This window comes from Pan paniscus, chromosome 3, assembly GCF_029289425.2.
Source record: "Pan paniscus chromosome 3, NHGRI_mPanPan1-v2.0_pri, whole genome shotgun sequence".
NCBI lineage: Eukaryota > Metazoa > Chordata > Mammalia > Primates > Hominidae > Pan > Pan paniscus.
The window spans coordinates 95,513,845-95,531,505 of record NC_073252.2 but is presented as its reverse complement, the minus strand read 5'-3'; the positions used below and the strand labels follow the sequence as shown (position 1 = coordinate 95,531,505).

At 36.2% G+C, this 17,661-nt stretch overlaps 1 protein-coding gene and 1 long non-coding RNA gene across 4 annotated transcripts in view; one reads left to right on the top strand and one right to left on the bottom strand.

Annotated features, from left to right (window-relative positions):
• STPG2 (sperm tail PG-rich repeat containing 2) overlaps positions 1-17,661 on the top strand; it is a 718,556-nt gene that overhangs the window by 687,977 nt on the left and 12,918 nt on the right. The gene's annotated exons all lie outside the window — the stretch shown is intronic.
• The window catches only part of LOC130541445 (uncharacterized), a 63,928-nt gene continuing 52,639 nt past the window's right edge, over positions 6,373-17,661 (bottom strand). Inside the window, exon 4 of the long non-coding RNA XR_010111984.1 lies at positions 6,373-6,750. This is a non-coding gene — a long non-coding RNA (uncharacterized LOC130541445). The remainder of the gene's footprint in view (positions 6,751-17,661) is intronic.

Below are 17,661 nucleotides of genomic sequence, written 5' to 3'. Positions count from 1 at the left end.
CTCCAGTCTCAGTCAGCTGTGTTTTAAAATCACCCAACTCTCATTAAGAGGATTCATCTATCATATTTCTCTAATCTCAATGCCTTCTTACTTTATTTTATTGTTAATTCTCTCTCTCCTGAGGGAGAAGGCTGGAATTAAAAATCAGAAAATAATTGTCCTGAATCTGACTTTCATTTTATTTTATAAGATGGAAATAAGCATAAACCATCTACAATCATAGCTCATCATATACAGTGGTTTCAATAGGATTCACTGTTACATAAGGATATTTTTTACTCATGTAAATTTCTATTTCTTTATTTACACATAGCTCCTAGAAATAAGACATGCTCAAATTAAAATCTCTTTAATTGTCTGTTCATTTGGTTACTGGTCCTTTATACTCTCTCCAGTCATTCTCTCACTACGTCCTGACCTGCACATAAAACACAACCTTTTTTTGGCACACATGTTCCCACTTGCCTTTTTGACTTCTTGACGTGGAGATTTCTGCCTCTATGTTTTAGTTTCTGTGTCTGTGTCTTTCTGTGGTATTTCTTCAGCCTCCCTTTTTGGCTCTATGAGCTTGGTCTTTCTACTTGGTTTTGCTTGGGTCTCTGGTTTTTGTCTTCCTTGAGGTCTTGGGTCAGAAACAACTAATTTTATATCTCATGAATCTTAGATGCAAATGTACGACTGCCGCTCTCTTCCTTATCCTAGCATCCCTCAGACATATTATACTCAGAATGTCCAGAACTGAACCTAGTATCTTCCTCTCTGATTCTGCTCTCTCACTGTACTTTCTCTGTTGGCAACATCCTACCAGTTATATTTGGTTCCTTCTTCTACATTACTACCATTAATAATGGGGCAACCCAATGTTTCTGTCAAGCCTATCATCAACATTTTCTTCCAGCTGTTACAGATTAGCTTTATCGATATTCCTTCATTTCTGGTTTTGGTTCATTTTATTCCAAAAATATTAGAGAATGACTACAGTTATTTCAAATCCAAATTATTTAGCATGAACTCAGTTCTTTAATGTATTAACATGCATTTTAAAAAATTATAAATGTCATTGGGTTGTTATTTTAGAAAACTGAGCATTCCCTTTAGCCAATAAACAGGTGGATTTTAATAGCACTACCTGAATACCATGGTGGTGCATGTTTGCCTGAGTTTAAAACAAAATACTTCCAGATATGTGAGAGTATTACCAACCTTTGTTTTTCTCATCCATATTTCATAGAAAAGTGGCAGCTAATTCAATTGTATAGACCAACATACTATAATATTTTGAAGGCAGTAAACTTTGGTTGTATGTGGTTTTTATTTTGGTTCTGTTGTAGTTTTTATATCTGTGTGGAAAGAGAAGCCAGATAGTCAAGGGGGGAGAGCTTGTGTTTCTTAGTTATCTGTGGGAAACCTTAAAGTAGCCTGACTAAATAAAACTGCTTTTCTTAGGTATCTTTTTCTTCATTCTCCCATTCCACTGCATAGGCCAAATCACTATGAGGCTATTTGACACATGGAAGAATTTTCTCTGCCTAAGGGGAAGGAAATAGGATTCATCTGAACTGGGAGGGAGTAGATTTGCTGTTCTATAGTGTTTATAGGGCATAGGAAAAAATTTAATAGTCTAGGGATTCTATTTACAATGACCACCTCCAGAAAATCTGCTTGGACTGGTTATTACCACGTTTAACTATCTTTTCTTCTGAAAAGCGAAGGTGCCAGATACAGAGCTTTATAAAGTACTGCATGCAATACATTTAGGAATGTGAGAAAGAGAAATGGAATAAAGCACAAAAGGAGATGACTGCTGCTTGTACGGAGCTCCCATTTAGGTGACGTCAGTTATAGCAACCTGTGCAATTAAGCTCATTTTCGGATAGCACAGAAGGCACTAGAGTTTTCCTTTCTTCTTGATAATCAATCAGAAAAGAAAAGAATGTGCTTATTTTTGATTAATTAAAAAATAAACAAACTTGGGTAGGTATAGATATGGATTTTTAAAACCCAAAGAAATAACTTTCAATCATTGCTTTCAAAGATTAATAAAATGTAATGCACGAGTTTGTCACTGTCACAAATTTTTGAAGAAACCATTACATTGGAAAAAAAGTTTGACAAATATTTTGTGTACTAACTAATCTCTTAGAGTCTTATAAACTTTAATCTAGATATAGAAGCTTTTCTTTTAGTTTTTGTTGTTTAAACAAGAAATTAATGACGGACTGTTAAAGTATAATTTAATCACTGGATTAATGTTTATGAGGATATGTAGCAAAATCTTTAAACATGCTAATGCCTCTCTTTTTCCTATCAACTTACTCTCTTAGAGATAATATAATGTTTATTCTCTACAGTCTATGTAGTATGCCACATAAGAACCTCACCTAGGAACAAATCCATTCTTAATGCAGTAGGTAGAGTCCTATCCCATCTTAAAAAAAAAAAAAAAAGGCAAAAGCAGCTTTAATAACTAACAGCCATATTCTTACTCAAACTATGAGATGACTTATAGAGTACCTGGTAGTGTTCCTTGCTCTCTATCTGATTATTTTGCATTAGCCTACTCTGTGTTTGTGTTTATCTCCTGATCCAGTCAACAAAACAATCTAAACTTTTTAGCCTATTTGCCTACTTTCTCATAATGGTTTTTTCTCCATTTCCATTTTGAGTATAGTCAGTTAACAGACTGGTTTCTTTTTAATAGGCTTTATGAATCACTTTATTATTAATATGCCTTGTGGTTCATATAACATGAATACTGTATGAATGTAAAATGAATTCTTGAACTCATTATATATGTAATTTATTTTAAAGTTGGAAACTTCGTTTGGTGAATCATCATCTGGTTATTCTGTTTTACTCTTGCCATTAGTATTGAATGATGATGCTTGGGATTTTTTTTTCTATATGAATAAAGGAAGAAGAGTATTTGATTATGGTAATATATGATTAAGAATTTATGTGCTTTTTACCCAATTTAAAATATTAAAATCATCAAATTAAAATCATATACTTTTAACATTTTAATTTATCAAATGATAAACCTCTTTTATGATTGCCATGAAAATGAAAAATACTCATTTTGTAAGGTTTTAAATATACTCAGATTTTGATTGTAATAAAGTCAAAGTAATGTCTGGTTAAGGCTTCCCCAAAAGATAGGGTTAAATTCAGTGGCTATGCGATTCTTGTGACCTTTTTCAGATACTGGAGATAACTTAGTCATTTTCCATTTCTCAGCTATAGTATTTCTTTTGAATGTTGTGAACTTTTTAAAAATGTCACTAAAATGTTAACTATTTTTTTTCTTCACACATTTGTCAGTTTTGACTGTAGTAGCTTGGGTGCTAAAAAGTCTATTGCAAATATCTTGAACAAACTCTGTAACTATTTCTCAACTTATAGGTAATCCTGTTTCACAGTTGAATGCATGATATATGACATCAAATAATCTATGATCTAGTTTTCTGAAATGACATGGAGAAAGATCACTAGTTTCTTTTTCTAATATTCATTAATTTACCAACTTATTCAAGCAGCTGATATTTTGTTCTTATATTTCTGCTATGTTTATGTAAGTTTTGGATGATTTTGCTAAACTCTGGGAAGGTATGAATAATATAACCATAAACGATGGAAGAAACTCACAAAAGAAAAATGTAATAGACTTATTCATCTAAAAAGTTAAAACTTTTATATGAAAAATAAATACTTAAAATCCACAGAAAGAAGTAGAAACAGAATATTAGTAAATACCACAGATAACTAACAAATGTTGATCAGTTGCTACGTCCCAAGCCCTCTTCTAAGAACTGCTCATTCCCATTAATGGAAAAGGAAGCTGAGCACCTAGCCCCATTCACAAAACTATTAAGAGGCAGTGCTTGACTCTAAATGTAGACAGTATAGTTCAAGAAACCATACTCATCTTAACCATTATCACTAAGAGTTAACTGATTAGGGCATATCTAGATAGTTGGAAACAAAAGTGATGCAGATGTATCCTAACTTCTATTAATTACACACTCAGAAAGGCTGTATAAACACAAAAATTTCTATCTCAGACAAATAGACTCTACGGCCTTGGTGCTACAAGTTGGATATGGCTGGATATTTTGAACAGGAAAAATTCAAATGGAGGGCTTGCATAAATCATAGGTATGGATATGCTTTTTTATTACCTTTTGGTATTATAATACATAGATATAAAGGATTTATTTAAAACCGTGGAATCTTGTAGAAACAAACACAAAACTTCTCCATAGGGCTATTTTTGGTTTTGAACAAATTTTTCTTTCCTAAACTCTGAAAATGAGTTAACAACAACAACGACAACCAAAAAGTTACAAACCACTGTGAGGAAGAATAAACACATGTAAACAACAGGAGAATTAATATACTCAAGAACATTACAGTTCACCCTCTGTCTCTGTGGGTTCCTTATCCACAGATTTCACCAACCATGGATCAAAAATATTGGAGAAAAACATCAAAAAGTACAATTCAACAGAAAAAATGATACAAATAAAAATATACAGTATAATGACTATTTATATAACATTCACATTGTATTAGGTATTATAAGTAATCTAGAGATGATTTAAAAATATATGAGAGGATGCGCGTAGGTTATATGCTCATATGATGCCATTTTATATCAGGAACCTGAACATCTAAGGATTTTGGTATCCACTGGGGTTCCTGGAACCAATCCCCTATGGATACAAGAGAATACTGTATAAGATAAAATAATCTGATAAGATATTATGAAATATTTGATTAATATGATTAAACAAATGATATAATAGAACACAGAAGGAAAAACCTGGAAAGCATATATACACAAAGAACAGATATCTTTTTCAAATATCCAAATAGACTTCTGGATTCAGCTCTAATATATAAAGAGCTTGAAAGTCATCACTCTTGTCTTTACAATAAGAAAAATCTGGACAAAATGAAAAATAATGACTTCATTTGGACCCATCTAAAAACAAGTTGCAGTAACATCCACGACTTTGAAATCTGGATAGAGACAAATACAGAGTGATACAGCGAATGAGATCAGGAGATGAAGCCATTGGATCCATCAACTGAGAGGAATAAGTACAATGGTAATTTTGACAAATTGCTGGAGGCTGATCCAGAACTAGCCTGGTAATTAGAAAGCGCCAGGCTTTCTAACCCACATATTCACGTGCTTTCTCTCTAGTAGCTCACCAACAAGTTCTCCTAGCCTGAATCCTGGAAAGTTTCCTTCAAGGGAGAGAAGAGTAACCATTATGAAGTAAGACTGTAACCTTTTCCAAAAAAAGTTATACTCTCCAGGGGAAGAACTTAACCTAATACAATTCTGAAACCATTCCAGCTGAAGAAAACAGAGGAGCAGAAAAAAATCATGACTTTTTTTAAGGGTGTATATGTTGAGTACTATAATTGAGTGGACATAAATATGATCTTTTATGACTGTTGATATATACCTATGCAAGAATACATTTAGATTTCTTGCAAATATTCTGTTAAAGAATAATTCAATTCACCCACTATTTATCCCTACTATTATATGGTGACATGTACCAGGCAAGTACCAGTGACAGGGTAAATAAGCATGTAAAAATATGAGGAACATTTGGGAGGCCAAGGCAGGCAGATCGCCTGAGGTCAGGAGTTGGAGACCTGTCTGGGAAACCTTGTGTCTACTAAAAATACAAAAATTAGCTGGGCATGGTGGTGTGCACCTGTAATTCCAGCTACTTGGGAGGCTGAGGCAGGAGAATTGCTTAAACCCAGGAGGAAGAGGTTTTAGTGAGCCAAGATCACACCACTGCACTCCAACCTGGGTGACAGAGCTGGGTGAACTGCTGGTGAGGATGAAGAACAACACTGACTGGAATAGAATTAATTCCAGAATGAACAGTGGCACCACTACTAGTTTGGAAGATAGTTTGGCATCTTCCAAAGTATTAAGTAATCTCTAGATTACTTATAATACCTAATGCAATGTAAATGCTATATAAGTAGTTGTTATACTGTGTACTTTGATTTGTGTCATTTTTTACTGTTGTATTGCATTTTTATGTTTTTCCCCCAAATATTTCACAAACTTTTTATAAAATTTTTTACAGAGCTAAATGTAGCTTTACTGTACAATCCAATGATTGTGTTCTTAGGTGTTTACCCAACTGATTAGAAAACTCATGTCCATATAAAAACCTTCATGCAAATATTTACAACAGCTTCATGCAAAATTGCCAAAGACTTGAAGAAACCAAGATGTTGTTCAGTAGGTGAATGGAAAATCAAATTTTGGTACATCTATGTAATGGAATACTATACAGCAATAGAAAGGAGTGCGGTATAAAGCCACACAAAGACCTGATCTACTAAATGTAATATGGTATCAAGATGGGATCTCAGAATAGAAAAAGAACATTCGATGAATGCTAAGGAAATCTGAAAAAACATATGGTGTTACTAAACAGTAACGTATCAATATTGATCCATTAGTGATGACAAATATACTAATGTAAGATAATAACAATAGGAGAGGCCGAGTATAGTGGCTCACGCCTGAAATCCTGGCACTTTGGGAGGTCAAGGCAGGCAGATCACCTGAGGTCAGGAGTTCAAGACCAGCTTGGCCAACATGGTGAAACTCCATCTTTACTGAAAATACGAAAATTAGCCAGGCATGGTGGCACATACCTGTAATCCCAGCTAGTTGGGAGGCTGACACAGGAGAATCGCTTGGACCTGAGAGGAAGACGTTACAGTGAGTCGAGATCACACCATTGCACTCCAGCCTAAGTGACAAGAGTGAAACTCCTTCTCAAAAACAATAAACAAAAAACAAACAACAAGAACACAATACAAGAAAGTGGTATAGTATATACAGAAGCTCTCTAATATCCTTTCTACTACTTTTCTATAAACCTAAAGCTATACCTAAATAAAATGTTTATTAAAAGCTAATAAAGCGTCTGAAATTTATATATAAACATGTACATAAATTCATTTAAATAAAAAAATTGTAGTGGCTAGGCACAACTGAGCAAAGAAGTAAAGGTAAATGTGAGGTATCGGTTACAATACAATTCAAAAAGATAAAGAGATGAAAAATGTAAAATACTGCTTGAAAGCTGGATAATATTTCAGAAGAGCAAGGGTAACAAAAATAAAACATGAAAAAATTATAATTTACCACATTTGCATACAGAAAAATGGTGAAAAATTATGTGATCATCTTAATAGATTCAGAAATAAAAGGATAAAATTTATGCTCATTTATTGTAAATGACTTAACAAATGAATAGAAGGAAATATATAATCAGATAAAGAAATTTTTAAAAATCATAATGGTGAATTATTTTCTGTGTGTGACTGGGAAGTCATCAGGAATGCCAGTTATAACCACTGCTATTCAATTCTATACTGGAGTTCTCAGTCCATACAATAAGGAAGAAATAAAATTGCAAACATCTGCTGATAAACACATTTTGAAATTTAAGAGTCCAAAATAATCTGTAGGTAAGGTACATGAAAATAAATGAGTTTAGCACAGTCAGTGAACAAAAATAAATTAAAATTTATAGCTATTAGCAACAAATTGTTGGAAAATAAAATTTTAAAATGTCATGCCAATGATATAAAAAAAAATACCAAAATGAACTAACAAAAGATGCACAAGACCTCCAAACTGACAACTACAAAAAATTATTGAAAAAAACTAGGAATTATATAAACAAATAGAAGAAGGTATTATGACTATACATTCAATATTTTATGGATGCTAGTTTTCCAAAAATTGACCTTTAAATAAATTCAATGTAATCCCAATTAAAAATCTCAGCGGATTGTATGTGTGTGTGAAAATTGACATGCTGATTTAAAAATTTATATGAAAATTTATATAGAATTTGATAATGAGAGCAATTATGAATAAGAAAATAGCTTAGAGGATTTACATACCAAATATTAAGATTTATATAAAACTACTATAAGTAAGACAATATGACATTGACATAAAAATAAAGAGACAAATGGGAGAAAAGAGCACAAGTAACAAATAGAGCCATAAATATGTAGGACAATGGAAAGTTGGTCTTATCAATAACCAGTGCTCATTCAACTGGGTTTCCATATGGAATGAAAAGAATTTTGAGTGCTATCTTACACTACATACAAAATTGATTCCAGATGTATTGTTGATCTAAGAATGAAAAAAAAATCAAGATTCTAGAAAAGAAGAAGTAGGAGACTATCTACATGAGGTTAAGTTAATGAAATACTTCTTTGAGAAGACACAAAAAATGCTAACTAATAATAAAAAGATGATATATTGAATGACATTCAGTAAAGAGTATCTATTGATTAAAATATGCCATTAAAATGAATGGAAGGGCATGACACAGAGAAGAGTGAAGATATCTAATTATAGATATCTAGAAATGAATCTAGAAATGAAGTTCTAAAAATAGATTTAAAAGAGGCAGACAGCCAATAAAAATGAACAAAGACTTGAACAGGCACATTAAAAAGAAAAAAGGATATGCAAATGGAAAGTTAACATGTGAAAATGTTCTCAACTTCATTATAAGTGATAAACAAATTAAAACTACAGTGTTTTTGTTAGTCAGTTTGGGCTGCTGTAACAGAATACCATAGACTGGGTGGGTTATAAACAACAGAATTCTTTTTCTCACAGTTTGCTAGAAATCTGAGATCCATGCCAGCATGGTTGGGTTCTGGTAAGGGCCCTCTTCTGGGTTGCAGACTGCTGACTTCTTGTTTTCTCACATGATGAAAAGAAAGCTAGCTAGCTCTCTGGCCTCTTCATAGAAGGGCACTTATTTCATTCATGCAGGCTCGACCATCGTGATCTAATTACCTCCCAAAGTCACCACCTCCTAATAACATCACATTGCAAGAGGTAGGATTTCAACATATGATTTTTGGGTGAAGCACAAACATTCTGACCATAGCAGTGTTATACTACTTTATTCCCGTTAGCATGGCTAAAATGCAGAGAGAGAGAGAGAGAGAGATAAAGAGAGAGAGAGAGACAACCAAATGTTGGAAAAGATGTGGAGAAAAATGAAACTCTCATATGCTTTACTTGGTAGATTCTGTAAAACTAAATATATAAATAGTTTATGACCCAACAGTTACTCTTTTGGGTATATAATGAAATGGAATGTGTATATATGTGCACCAAAAGGCATGTGCAATGATGGATAGAAACACTATTTTTAATAGCTAGAATTGGAAACAACCCAGAAATGGTCATCAGAAATAGAGTGGATAAAATACATTGTGGTGTATTTATAAAATGGAATGAAGAGGAGAACTGAGCATGAATGTTATATGCAACCACACAGATCCATATTACAAGCATAATGTTGAATGAATGAAACCAGACTCAAGAGGAAATTTTCTATGTGATTCCATTTATCTAAAGTTCAATATTAGGCAATGGTGATCTAATAATATTGTTAGAAGTCAAGTTTCTTGTGGCTATTGCAGGCTCAGGAGTGCATATGGGAGTTGTGACTGGGTGTGGGAACATAAGAGTGTTTTGGAGGACTGGTGATACTTTGTTTTTGATTGGGTGCTGCTTACACAGCAGTGTTCATTTTTTGAAAATTCATTAAATTATACTTGTGCAATTTTCTATATGTATGTTATGCTTTTAATAAATGTTTCCTTGAAGAAATACATGAAGAATAGTTTAAGAAGGTTAAACATGCCTAATAGCAGTTCCAAGAAAAAAGGAAAGAAAATGGAGAAGAGATGCACAAAATAATCTTAGTTGAGATTGTCCCGAAATAAGTGAAGATCTAAAGTCTCCAGAATTACAAAAAATAAAAATAAAAAAAAGAAAAATAATTCAAATGTCTATGTCAAGAATAGATCTAAGTACTATAGAACCAATAGACAAAAACAGCTTCCAGGAAGCTAGATAAGAACCAAAGCAAAATACAAAATAAAATATATAATATGCCTATTGTAATAAATAGAAAAAAATAAAGCAGAGAAGGAAGCTATCACATGTTAGGTCTGAGGAACAATATTGAAATTTTAAATGGGGCTTCCAGGGAAAACCCTACTGAGTATAAAGGGATATAATATAGGGGTGCAGATGCAGGAAAGTGGGTGGTTGTAGTAGTGGGGGTTGATGGAAGAGGAGAAAGTGGAACTTTCTTCTATAACCACTGTAGCTAATTCTCTATAGTTAAACTATAATTCAATTACTAATTACCTGATTGTGATGTGAATGGCCTAGTGTTATAACTCTGTAGAGCTTTAGTAAGTGAAGCATAATGTTGCTTCTACTATCATTCTCTAATTATTTGAAAGAGTGAAATATCCAAGAAACATAGCAAGACTGACAGAGAGGAAACAGAAAATGCTTCTCTGTAGTACATGTGGATAGAGTTTATGCAAATAAACTCGGTGATTAGAAGGACCCAATCAACACACTAATATAGATTTTACAAAACTCGAAGTGAAAAATAAATCTGAAGCCATCTAAAGTAGAAACTGACATTGTTAAAAAGAGGCATCCTGGCCAGGCACGGGGGCTCATGCCTGTAATCCCAGCACTTTGGGAGGCCAAGGCGGGCGGATCACGAGGTCAGGAGATCGAGACCATCCTGGCTAACATGGTGAAACCCTGTCTCTACTAAAAATACAACAAAAATTAGCCGGCCATGGTGGTGGGCAGCTGTAGTCCCAGCTACTGGGGAGGCTGAGGCAGGAGAATGGCGTGAACCCGGGAGGCGGAGCTTGTAGTGAGCCGAGATCAAGCCACTGCACTCCAGCCTGGGCGACAGAGCAAGACTCTGTCTCAAAAAAAAAAAAAAAAAAAAAAAAAAAAAACAGGCATCCTTTGAATTGCATGATACTGGATTGAGTAGAGGACTTCTGTTTCTAGGGAAGATGAATTGTAACCAGAATATTAGCGAAAGAGAAGTTGACCACTTGAATGTCTAGAAAAGTGACTTCATGTTTACAGTTTAAATTTTGTTTCAACACTTATTTTGAAAAATCCAAATGTTGAAACACTAATTGTTAATATATTGTATCATTTGCACTCTTCATTTCTGCCTCTTTGTGTGGGCGTCTCTCTCTCACACAGTGATACACATATATTTATAAATTATTATTATTATTGGAGAATATATTCGTAGGAAATTATATGTTGTGTAACCGTTTGAATCTACCAGATATAATAATTTTTACCTTCAAATACTTTCGCATGTATCTCCTAACAATGAAGATAATCTTCCTCTGTAACCATAAAACATGATCAAATTCAGGAAGTTTTTTATTGTTACATATTATTATCTATAATATAGTCTTTATTTTACTTTTGCTAATTGCCCTGATAATATTCTACACCCAGAATCATCCATTGAATTTAGTTATCATGTTCCTTTAATATCCTTTAATCTAGAACACTTCCTCAGTCTTTCTTTGTCTTTCAGGGACATCAACCTTTTTGAAGCTATTTGGTATGATTAATTTCAGTATTTGTTGATTTTCTGTCCTAACATGTCTGTATCTAATCAGAACTACAAAAGTTAACAGGTCATTATCCTCTCATCCTTCTTTGACAGGGAACTATGTAATGATTTTTTTAAAAATTTCCATTGTGCTTTGAAAAGGCATTAATCACTCCAGGGGAAAAATATATTTAGTTACTATTCAATCAAACGTATGAATTAAATCACTTTAATAACCTCTTGTGACTGAAAAGTTTTAAGCAATGTGTTTTTCTTCACATAATGAATATATACTATATATTTATAATCTCAGTGAGAATTATAAACCACGGAAAATTAGAATATATTCATTTTGCCTTTCATTTCATTATGAGTTTGAGAAAGAAAACATAGCTTTTTAACATTGTATTGATTTTACCTCAATTATAATTCATATTTCAAACTCATTCATCATAATTTCAATGAAATGACAAATGAATTGTTCTTCAGTTCATATTAATTTTAAACCAGTTTTGCATCCATAGAACACAGAATATAAAAATTCTAAGTGGACATTAGGCTACTCTTTGCTGCAGACAAGTACTTTCAGATACTTTTGTATTCTGAAAGCTACAATTTGAACATGGTTTCAATGCAGATCAAATACACTTAGGACCCATCTCGTATTCATTCCTATTTTCAGGTGAAAAATGCTTTGAATACCAAATATCTGTTTTCATCTCTCTAGTAAGAACGCTAGTCTTTTTACTTCTCCCACTTGCACATGATTTACGAGAAAGTACGTTGTTAATTGGAAAATGTTTTTGCATAGTTATGAACCTCTGATTATGTGCTGTCATCCATATCACTTTATTTTTTTCACCTAACAGTGCAACGAGTGTTAAAGTTTAGTTCTTTCATCACTGCCACCTCTTCATCATGGTTATTTAAGCCATTAAATTTTTCTCTAGGTTTCTTTTAACATCACCCCATTCCTCAAATGCTCTGCAGTTTAAAATTTCATGCTTAAGTTCCAGATTTTTAGTCTTTTCCAAACCCAAGCTGTCTCTTCATATACTTATTCTACTTTCACGTATTATTTGCAGCAATGGTGATTTTAACCCTTTATTTTTTGTTGCAAACTGTTAAAAGACAAACTTAGGCACATTGAAATGTTAGAGGTTTTTTTTGTTGTTTGTTTTTTGTTTGTTTTGAGCAAACAGTGATTTGGGAATTGGGCAGCACAACACCGGAAGTGGTTCAGAACTCCACCTAGGGGGTGTGAGGTGAAAACTTATATAAGGTGTTCATGGAAGCATGACAATGAAAATATTTGCTTGGCTAAAGGGGAATGTTCCTAGTTAAATGTTAATTGGTGGCCTATGCCTAGTTAAGCTTCAGTCTTGTTTCACTGTTTACACTGAGTTGGGTTTGGTTTGATTACATAGGCACTGGAGTTGCCTCAGCCTAATGGCCTCCTAATTAAGTTTTGGCAATTATGAACAAGATACCTGTAAGCATTCATGTGCAGGTTTTTGAGTAGACATAAGTGTTCATTTCATCTGGTTAAACAACAAAGAGTATGATCACTGGGTCATATGGGAAGAATATGTTTAGTTTCGTTAAAATACTGCCAAAATACTTTCCAAAGTGGCTATGTCATTTTGTATTGCCACCAGCAAGGAGTAAGAGTACTTTTGCTTTACATCCTCACCACTATTTGGTATTGTCAATGTTTTGCTTTTTGATCATTCTGATCAGTAGGTAGTGGTATCTCACTGTTGTTTTCATTTGCAATTCCCTAATGACATATGATGTGGAACATCTTTTAATATGCTTATTTGCCATTATATAATCTTCTTTGGCAAAGTATCTATCTATTCAGGTATTTTACCCATCTTTTTTTTTTTTTAATTTTCTTTTTTTTTTTTTTTGAGACGGAGCACTCTGTTACCCAGGCTGGAGTGCGGTGGCGCGATCTCAGCTCACTGTACCTCCAACTCCTGGGTTCACGCCATTCTCCTGCCTCAGCCTCCTGAGTAGCTCTGACTACAGGCGCCTGCCACCACACCTGGCTAATTTTTTGTATTTTTTAGTAGAGATGGGGTTTCACCATGTTAGCCAGGATGGTCTTGATCTCCTGACCTCGTGATCCACCCGCCTTAGCCTCCCAAAGTGCTGGGATTACAGGCATAAGCCACCGCTCCCGGCCCCATCTTTTATTTTCTTATTGTTGAGTTTTAAGACTTCTTTGTATATTTTGTATAACATTCCTTTGTCAGTAATATGGTTTGGCTCTGTGTTCCTACCCAAATCTCATGATGAATTATGATCTTCTGCATTGGAGGAGGGGTTTGGTGCTTGGTGCTTGGTGGGAGGTAACTGGATCATGGGGAGAGGTTTCCTCCTTGCTGTTCTCATGATATTGAGTGAATTCTCCCAAGATCTGGTTTTTCAAAAGTGCGTGGCACTTTCCCCCTTGGCTCTCTCTCTCTCCCCTCTTTCTGCTGGCCATGTGAAAATGTACTTGCTTCCCCTTTGCTTTCCGCCATGATTGTAAGTTTCCTGAGGCCTCCCAGCCACGCTTCCTGTACAGCTGTGGAACTCTATGCCAATTAAAGCTCTTCATAAATTACCCAGTTTCGGGTAGTTCTTTATAGCAATGTGAGAACAGACTAATATAATCAAATATGTCTTTTACAAATGTTTTCTTGGAGTCTGTAGCTAGTCTTCTTATTTTCTTGACAGTGTCTTTTGCAGAACAAAAGTTTTTAATTTTAGTGAAATTCAGTTTGTTTTTTCATGGACTATGCCTTTGATATTGTTGTATGTAAAATATTGACATGGGAAACATTCCCTTGTTCCCCTCGCGGGGTGTGCAACAGCGGGAGTGGCTCACTTCTTCAGTACCCCACTGCTCAAACCTCTGGGAGGAGAATGTAGATGGGCAGGTTGTGGGGCTCCAACTGCATGGCAGTGTCTAGGGGTGAATGCTTAAAGGTCCTGAAGCCTCAGTTGGACATGTGTTACAGTGTGCTCTTTCAGTTTAACCATCCATAAGTGGCTTGTGGTTATAAGCTCAATTAGACCCTCTGCCTCATTGCAAGGACAGAGGGCTTTCTGTATCCCGGGCTTCTTGCCTTGGTGTACTGGAAGAATTATATCACATGTGAGCTTGGAGAATGAACGTAAGGTTTTATTCCGTGGAAGTAGTTCTCAGCAGATGGGAGAGCCAGAAGGGGATGTAGTGGGAAGGTGGTTTTCCCCTGGAGTCAGGCCGCTCAGCAGCCAGGCTCTCCTCTGACCACCCTGGCAAAACTCCATGTTCTTCCATTGGTCGATGGCCTGCCAACATCTGCTGGTGTCTGCTGGTGTGTTCTTCCACTGTTGTGTTCCTCTTGACATCCAGCCGCTTGTGTCTCCTCCCACTAGGGTCTCGGGGTCTTTATAGGCACAGGTTGGATGCATGGTGGGCCAGGGTGGTCTTGGGAAATGCAACATTTGGACACAAAAACAAATGCCTATCTTTACCTAGGTCTGTGGACACAGGGCTGGGAGTGGAACCCTAACCATAGGCCCTGCCATTCTCTTCCCAGCACTTCCCTGGCCCACTCCTGTATCAATGTCATTGCCAAACACAAGGTCATCTAGATTTTCTTTTGTGTTATCTCCTAGGAGTTTTCTAGTTTTGCATTTTACACTGAGGTCTGTGATCTCTTTTGAGCTATTTTTTTGTGAAGGTTATAAGATCTGTGTCTAGATTTTTTTTTCTATCAATCTGTTTGTTTCTTTTTTTCACCAATAACATACTGTCTTGATAACTGTAGCTGTATAATAAGACTTGAAGTGCTGTAGTAGGAATATTTTTGCTAGTAAACAGTAGGCATGTTTTAGAACCAAATATACCAGCTTTATATAATGTTTGTTGCAGCATTCTATTTTTTCTATATTAGGAATAATTTCTAAAACATTGTCAGGAATTCTTTCTAGACAGTTTGAAAGACTTTACTGGCTTTCTTATTATATAAAACAACAACACAAATATCATCTCAGATACTTCTTTGTACATAGTCATGATATATTCCTAAAACAAAATTCTAGGCATGATATTCATTTGTATTTTCTTTTAGTTATTCTAATATTCCAGATTTTTTTTAACATTTAAACATTTAACTTTGCATGGGCACATAACATGAAGATATGCTATATATTTATTTTTACAAATACAAAACTGATTATTCCAGTACTGGCAACTTTTGAATCCCTTTTCTGTTGATTGAAATGCCAGCTTATACACTAAACGCCTATTTTAAGCCTGGCAAGCTTCTTTTTCATTAAATTTACCACCTGTTTTTAAGCTTAAGCCATGTTGTTTTAAATATTATATATTTATATTGTTTTATAGTGTGTGGTACTATCTCAGTTTTATAAATCTTTCTAAGAACAATCTTGAGTTTTAGTCTCCTTCAGATCTAGGAGCCTTTGGGGAAGAGTATAGGGAGAATGGCTGCAAGGAATAACTTAGGAAGAGTTTCATTTCTCTCCTCTGCTCTACATAAAGCCTTATACCTCCACCTCTCTTCTACTTCTCTAGTGCCCAAATTCAGACATCCTAGTGTCTCCTTTTGGTCTGATTCCTATGTCTGAAACAAAGTTGACTATGCATACTTCTAAGTTTGTGCTGAGCATGGTGCCAGGACTGAAACCTGGGACCTCTCAATGCTAGTCGGACTCCAGTATATTGTTCTCAATGATACCACACTAATTCCTCATTTTTAGAGAATGGCAAACTTTCAACTTCCTGAAGTCAATATTTTTTCTTGGAAGTCATTTGGGGATGGGAAACAGAAGGCCTGAATTGACTCTCTTACCCTCCCTTCAGTCTATTGCTGTCCCTGTTATGTCAAGGAGTAATTCTTTGAAAATTTCAGCAGATCAGTATCCCATTGTCACAGGATCTTTGAGGTCTTGCTTTTCTGACCTGAAACCTCTGGCCGGTGGTGCCTTTGCCCGAGTTTTGCTCAGGCCCACTGGGCTGGTTCTGCCCACTCAGCCTGGCAGGCTGTGCCCAGCTCACTCTACTGGCCTGGATCCCATGCCTGCCAAGGAAGAGTCAGGCGTGGAGCAGCAAAGAGTGTGTGAGCAAGTGTGGGGTCCAGATACTGCACAGTCAGACATACTGGCTGCTGTAGCAGGGTGGGCAGCTCCAGTGCCGACATGGATGTCAGCTCTCTGCGAGGCTGCAGCTGGACCAGGTGCACCACAAGCAGCTTCGCCTGCTGGCTCCAGAACATGCAGTGGTACCCAGAAGCTTGGAGATGCCAGGCACTGCAGGACCCCAAAGAAGGAGTCACAGCCCTGGCTCAGGGAGCTCCCAAGTCTGGGATCCCTGAAGGGCTGCAGCTCTTCTCTCCTTCTCTTTGCCCACAAGGTGGTGAACAAGTTCATGTTTCAACCCTGTTTGTGTTCTAGCTCTTTTAACTCCACCATTCGGTGGGTTCTGAGTTCTTGCCCTGTGACCAGGAAGAATGAGGTACACAGACAAGTGGAAGATGAACAAGATGAAGAGAAGTTATATTGAGCAATAGAACGCTTGCAGGAGACCCACAGGGGATAGCTCCTTTCCACAGTCAGGGTGTTCTGATGAGTGTTCAGCTCCTAGCAGAGAGAAGACCCTGGAGTGGGAAGTTCCTCTCTGCAGGCAGGTCATCCCATTGTTTTCCCAACTCTCAGCAGAGAGGAGACCCTGGAGTGGGTTGCTCCTCTCTGCAGCTGGTAGTCCTGATGTCTCTGCAGGTCTCTGAAGCTCTCAGCAGATAGGCAGTCCTAGAGTGGGTAGCTCCTCTCTACTGTTGGTCATCTTGACGTCTCCTGCTATCAACAATAAGGGTTGCTCCTCTATGTAGTTGGTTGTCCAGTTATCTGCTCAGCTCTGGCTGAGCCTGGGGCTTTTATGGGCCTCAGAGGGGAGGAAGTACATGCCAACTGGTCCATGGGCAGCCATGGGCAAGCCCAGAAGAGGCACCACAAGTTCCCACTCTAGTTTGTAGGACTGGCAGCCTGGCCCAGCCTTCAGGCCATTCCTGGCCTAAAAAAGGTGGGTCCTCTCTGGAGACCTGCCCCATTCCACCCAGGAATCTGTCTGTCTCCACCTGTCCTTCATGGTGCCCAGGCTCCACCT